Source organism: Solanum pennellii, chromosome 1, assembly GCF_001406875.1.
Source record: "Solanum pennellii chromosome 1, SPENNV200".
Classification (NCBI taxonomy): Eukaryota; Viridiplantae; Streptophyta; class Magnoliopsida; order Solanales; family Solanaceae; genus Solanum; species Solanum pennellii.
Genome location: NC_028637.1, coordinates 80,487,864 through 80,494,303, shown reverse-complemented (window position 1 = coordinate 80,494,303; position 6,440 = coordinate 80,487,864). Strand labels below are relative to the sequence as shown.

The 6,440-nt window shown below is 33.5% G+C and overlaps 1 long non-coding RNA gene across 1 annotated transcript in view; it reads right to left on the bottom strand.

The window, feature by feature from the left end:
- The window catches only part of LOC114074672, an 18,560-nt gene extending 17,915 nt beyond the window's left edge, over positions 1-645 (bottom strand). The window contains exon 1 of the long non-coding RNA XR_003575001.1: positions 492-645. This is a non-coding gene — a long non-coding RNA (uncharacterized LOC114074672). The remainder of the gene's footprint in view (positions 1-491) is intronic.
- Positions 646-6,440: the final 5,795 nt, after the last annotated feature.

Sequence of the window (6,440 nt, the reverse complement as noted above, 5' to 3'; positions counted from 1 at the left end):
TATATATATATATATATAAAATCTTTATTCCTTACTTATGTAGTATTATGAAGTAGTTGTGTGTTCTCTTATTTTTAATATATATTATTCGTTGTTGCTTCCCTGCTTTATCTCTTGCTCTTTTGCTGTCATATTTTTCTAGCAGTTCTGTTTCAGAAACATCTCTTTTGAGCCGAGGGTCTATAGGAAATCATCTTTATAGCAACTCATAATATTACAAATACTCAAAATTGTCCTTTTTAACTGATGGAAAAAAGAATTTTTCACAGAAAAACTGAAGCAATAAGAAATCAATAACGCATGTATCATTACACATCGTCATACATATGTGATTAACCAAATTGATTGATGAAAAAGGCGATCAGAGAGTGCATGAACCTATTTCAATTAAATAAGGGGAAAGGAAACAGAAGAGAGATGAATTTGGAAATTCAAAAAAAGAATACCTAGTGAGAGAGTAGGAATTGAGACAAGGACAGTACATAGATTACCTGGTAAGGACGAGAGAGACGAGTTCGCTCCATGTCCGATGAGGAAGAGAGGTTTGCGCTAATTCGTATGGGTGAATTTGGAGGATGAGGAAGAGAGGTTTGCCCTAATCTGTATGGGTGAATTTGTTGGTAAGGGGATATTACCGGAAATAAACGTTAGGAATAATATATATTAATTAAAAATTATATAGTAGAATTAAATTTTAATTGCTAGTATTTATATTTTTTTTCCTGGCAAATGCCCAAATGCCGGTAATACTCAAATGTAGGGAGCATTTAGCGGCAATTTATTCATTGCCTCTAAACTAGTGTCCCTTAATGTTGTTTCTGTAGTAGTGTGCAAACCTTAGTTAATTTATAAAATTGACAAGTATCTTACATTTCTGGAGTGTTATTTGGATGTGTTTAAATAATATTTGCTAGAGGGTTGTGCCATTTAAGCATTCAGGTCTCTTTTTGTGCTTTTTGGTAGATAAAGAAATGAGACATTGCAACCTGACTGTCTTAAGTTACTACGTTGTGATGAGACCGAGAGAAGACAAACAATAGATCAAGTAAGCAATTTCTTCATTCATAGTGTTCTAACTCTGTTTTGACATATTTTTTTGGTAATACCTTTCTATTGTCACTCAAGCGCATGGTCTACTGCATAGTGTATTTAAATGATCTACTTGATAGTGTTTTTTGGAACACTCATACTAAGTGAGATAAATATATGCTCTATAATCATATGTGGGATGCTCATATTATGAGAGGTATATAAGAATGAACTTTTTAGTTCCTTCATAAAGCATAGGGAACTTATTTCAGTTTCTCTATCAAAAGTTACTTTAATTGTGATATCAAATGGTCATGACTATTGTAGTTTATGATCTTACCAAAAAACTGAATATAGTAATTTTTGATTAGGCATTTCTCCTATATAATGTTTTAAAAAGTGAAAGCCTACGTAAATGCTTCCCTCTCATTGCACAACACATGAAGAAACGGAAGCCTCAACGTTTAACTTATTAGGGAGTTCGATATCAATTATCCCCTCTCAAAGACATCTCTCCCTTCTCAGATACATTCATCTCATTAAGAAATGTATTATTCAAAATTCGTCACCTATGTATCCTCATTTTTGCTGATGTATCCGAAATCTTATAATTTTAAGGGACTTTTGTAGAATTTTTATAAAGTTGTGATATACATTTTTGTTGCAGTAGATGAATCCTAATAGTATTGTGAACTCTTACCAAAATAAAAGATGAGTCATATGAATGTTGAATTTACAACGTATGTTTTGGAACAAAATAATTTTCCTTTTATTTCTTGAAATGAATGCTAATGCTAAAAAAATGTACGAAGTACATAAATTACATACAAATAAGGTATAATTGCATAGTATTCGGGAACTATTTTTAAAATTTTTTATTGTTCCCAAATTCATTACTTAAGATTATGTTGCTTTTATAAAAAGGGAAAATAACGTAAAATTAATTAATCCTCCCATAATTCACCCAATCACATTTAAATCACGGATAATAAATCCCTCATAACTCGAAACAAATTCAATATTTTAAAAAAGTTCAAGCAAATCGTTCAATAGTGATAAAATCATGGTTGGAGACAATATATCCTTTTTAGATACATATCCCGATACATAACCCTCTTAGATAAATAACAATGGGTATACGTATCGATCGGTTACTAAAATATAATTAATTTTTTTCATATTTATGTATTAGATACATAATTATGAATGGGATTAATACTATTTTATGCTTGAAATAATTGGAGTAATGTATCAACAATAAGATTTGTATGAGATACATAGAACATAAGAAACTTGTAATGTACTTGATAGTTGAAACATAAAATATGATAATAAGTAAATATCAAATATCAATCAGACACATTAGAAATTTGATATTGGATAGAGAAGACCATATAGTAACACCCTCGAATTTTTTCATATTTATATATTAGATACATAATTATGAACATGATTAATACTGGTTTATGTTTAAAATGATTGGGGTTATGTATCAATAATAAGATTTCTATTGGATACATTGTACACGACAAAACATAAAACAATACATAAGCAAATACATCAATATCTAGCAGATGCGTTAAAAAATTAAATCTTTGGTAAAGAAGGTTGTGTAGTGACACTCTCGACTCCCCCTCCCCCATGAAGATTTTGCAACCGGTGATTTCGAACTAGAATTAGCATCCTTTCATAATTTCACAGTCTGGAATTTCTTTATCATCAAAGAATCCTTGCGGTGTTTGGATATATTTTGAACAAAACCATCCGTATTCGAATCAAAATTGACGAGAAACAATACCTTCATTGGTCGCGGATACATTATATTAGTAAATTGAAACTATTTAATCCAAAATTCTTATATATGGAAAACACAATAGATGATGAAGAAATTCCTCTACCTTCTTTTAGAATTTGAAACTAATGATAAGTTCTAGAATAATACAGCTGTAATTCAAATATGCGGAGTTAGATGAAACCATTGATACGTTGAGAAATTGTAGATGTGGTTTTGGGGGAGTTAAGTGTGGTGTATGGAGAATGAGTAGGATGTATCCGGGGATGAAGAGAGAAAAAAGTAAAAAAAAGGAGAAGATTTTATAATTAATTTAAATGATAGAAAATATTAGATATTATGCTATCTTATGTTGTGTGTATATGTAAGTTTCCCAAAAATCAAAATTGGATGTGAAACAAACTAATGAAAGTTATCTCCTCATGAATTGGTGTATCCCTAACCATGTCAAACAAACCTTTCCAATGATGTGATACTTTTCTCATATAATGGAACTTTACCTTAATAAGATGGTGAAAAATCAATTCGCATTGATAGTATATCTTATTATATGAAGATTCATTTTTATTCCTTCTTGTGTTCCTCCTCTTATATAGCTCCCACATAATAATAATATGTTAAATCTTTATCTTCTTTTTGTTCCCACCATTTGATAATCATATGTAGATGCAAACCTTCAATATCAAACCTTGAACATGAGGCATACCGCCTCAATAGCTTTTGGGCTATGGGGGCTATTAGAAACAAATGTGTCATTCTCCCCCGTTCTTCCTTTACACAAAAATAGAATTCGGAGACTATTTGAATCCTCATTCTTTAAATATTGTAGTTAGTGACAATTCTTTTCATCCAAACCCTACAAAGAAAGAAAGCAATTTTAAAAGGAAGACCTTTTATCCTTAAATAGTTCACCCACTCCAAATTAGCTCTACAAGTTGTCATAATATGATATGTTGACTTCATAGTAAAGATCCCTTATGAATTTTCCATCCACCACGCTTGTCAATATCCTTTACTTTGAGCCATGTTTGATATTATCGATAATATGTGCATTCATTTAAGGTGATACACATTCCAGTACTTATTAACATTTCACTCTCCGTTTATTACAAACTCATTCTCTTCAATTTGCTTTTCTCATTCCATGTCCCTGTAACATCTCGGTTTCTAGATAAACTAAGGTTAAGCTGAGAAAAACAAGAAAGATCAAATTTGGAAATAATTAAGGAAATCTAGAAAACTTCCAGATTTCAAAAGTAAGTTTTGGTCATTCTCAAAAGGCCATAACTACCAGATCAGGAAGAGTTTGGGTGAGTTCTTTATACGGATGGAAAGATACTTGGAATATATTTCCAATGACGCCAAGTTTGCAAATTTCTGAGGTCGTATGAGTGAGATATGACCTTCAGAAGATGGGCTATTGAGCAGGGAAAGTTCCAAAACCGGATTTAATAAGGGTGTTTTGGTCTTTTCCTTAAGTCAATTAATAATTTCGTTTTGGAGTAATATGTTGGGGTCTAAAATGATCCCATTCAGTTTACGCACTTAGAAAATAGACTAGGGTTTTGAAAGCAAGGAGAAAAGAGGAGAAGGAAGAAGAAGACGCAAGAACACAAAGTTTAGCTTCGTGGATTTTCGTCGGGGGTGATCCCCGACAAGGTACGCGGACTCTTTTGTGTTGGATTACTTAACCAACGCACCAATTTCATTCAAATCAGTCAAGTTCATGAATTAACTCATGTTATATGTTGGAATCTTGAAAGAAAGTTGACGTTCTTGTTGATTGGATTATTGTTGATCGCTGTTAGTTGTAATCCATGTTTTAGGACTATTTTTGGGTCTAAATTACTGGGTAATAATTTGATTAGGGATCCTAAGTGTTTGGGGTGGTATCTATGGAATGTTTTAGAGATTAAAAATGAAGAAGAAGGTCGGAAAACTCGTTGGGGAATATTGGAGCGCTGCGCCTCCAAAGCACCTCCAGACAGAGTGTGTCCGTTAGGCTCTCGCACGCCGCACCTCTCAGAGCGCCTGAGGACAACCTCTATCAGTCAGGCTATGGCGCTCTATGCCTCTCAGAGCGTCAGGATCCCCTGGAGACCATGTCTTTTCCCTATCTTTTCATTCTAGTTCGTAAGCGATACACCCCTCATTCCTAGTTGTTTCCAACACTCTAAGGTACATCTAAACATCATGAAATCATCCATAAACATGAGATCATGATCCTTGAATCCATAATTTTAATTCAAGGAAAGTAAGGTCAAAGTCAAAGAGGTTAAGAGCCAAGTCTAGAGGTTAAGAAGCAAGGCAAAGTAGAGTTTGCTAATGTCTTTTGCAAATGTTTTCACTTTGTTTTAAAGACTTAAAGTTCAACTCAAGTAAATAGTTGAGTGCATATCTCAAAAGCTATAAGGGAATTAAGTATTCCCTAAGAGTTAAATTTTCAAGTAAGTAAAGAGCAAGAGTTGAGTTCATTTCTTAAAAAGATATAAGAAAAATAAGTATTCCCTAGAGTTTTACAAATGTTTCACATTTGAGTAAAGAGGGGAACTAGAAGTTCCAAAAGAGTTTTGAACTAAAAGGGGAACATTGATTCCAAAAGGAAATTTTTAAAGCTAATGGGTTCAGTAAATTATCTCTACCCAAAGGAAGGAAGTTTTAAAAGTATGAGCTAAAGTACATTTTTGGGAGTAGTTGAATTGACCACCGATGTGGAGATGAGAGTTCATATTAACTCAAGTCTCCATGTAAACCATGTAGCCGACATGGGAATTAACGTGTAATACTTTTTAAATGATCACACAAGGAAAGCTAGTGGATCCACTAAGTTGAGTAAGGTTCTATACCGATGGCAAGATGTAGGATTGTCCTCTTGCAACATGAGGTAAGACGTTGTATCATCACTTAGGCTCATAGTGATGGTTTTCGGTTAGAGAAACTGCCACAATGACAATACTACTTTCTTATTAAGTAAAGTCTATGAAGCCTCTAAACTATCTAAAGAGGGATGTTGGTACAGACCCCACAACATCCTACAGGCTAAGATAATGTTAGAAATAAAAAGATGTCCTCCAGAATGCAAGGAGGCTCACCACAAAATCTGAAGCTCAATATGGATCAACGAAGCGTTGCATGCTGATCCTGGGTACCTGCGTCTGCATCATGAGACGATGCAGGCCAACTGGCATCAGTATATTGAATGTATGAGTATGCGAGTTGGAGAGCTAAACATTGACTTAAGCTTGAGGGGATTAGATGAACTTACCTTGGCTTTGCTCAACTCAAAAGTATACTTGACCCAAATGATATACATATAAAGCAACTTAAATCAGGTACCCAGGATCAGCATGTAACGCCCCGTTCATCCATATTGAGCTTCAGATTTTGTGGTGAGCCTCCTTGCATTCTGGAGGACATCTTTTTATTTCTAGCATTATCTTAGCTTTTAGGATGTTGTGTGGTCTGTCCCAACATCCCTCTCTAGATAGTTTAGAGGCTTCATAGACTACAAGATTTCAGTTTGGAGTTGTTTTCAGTTATTAATACTCAAATGCCATTTTATCCAAAGTTATGATATGACGTATTTTTCCCTTTTATTATGTTTTTATCGTGTCAAAGG